This window comes from Triticum aestivum, chromosome 4A, assembly GCF_018294505.1.
Source record: "Triticum aestivum cultivar Chinese Spring chromosome 4A, IWGSC CS RefSeq v2.1, whole genome shotgun sequence".
Classification (NCBI taxonomy): Eukaryota; Viridiplantae; Streptophyta; class Magnoliopsida; order Poales; family Poaceae; genus Triticum; species Triticum aestivum.
In genome coordinates, this window is record NC_057803.1 from 664417016 (window position 1) to 664417646 (window position 631).

Here is a 631-nt window from a genome sequence, read left to right on the forward strand (position 1 = left end):
ATTAATTCAACTAGTTCAACTAATCTCATATACCTAAATTTTCTTACTACAAATAAACTAGTTATATTAATTCAACTAGTTCAACTAAGCATTTACTAAAAATAAACTAGTTCTATTAATTCAACTAGTTCAACTAAGCATTTACTAAAAATAAACTAGTTCTATTAATTCAACTAGTTCAACTAATCTCATATACCTAAATTTTCTTACTAAAAATAACTAGTTATATTAATTCAACTAGTTGAAATAAGCATTTACTAAAAATAAACTAGTTCTATTAGGGCGCGTTGCCATGTGAGCCTAACTAGGGCGCGTTGCCATGTGAGCCTGCTGGCCCTTCTGTGCCTGTATTTGCTCACCCTAGGTGTGGCAGGCCCACTGGGCAGCGCCCCAACATTTTTTGTGAATAGTTTTGCTTTATTTTTACTTCTATTTACTTTTGAGTAGTTTTTTGCTGTATTTAGTTTCTTTGTGAATATTTTTGCTTTATATAATTTGGTTTCTTTTCTGCATTATTTATTTTCTTCTATTTATTTTTGAGTAACTTTTTTATATAGTTTTTCTCTTCTTCCTCTTCTTCTTCTTCTTCTTCCTCTTCTTCTTCCTCTTCTTCCGCTTCTTCTTCTTCATC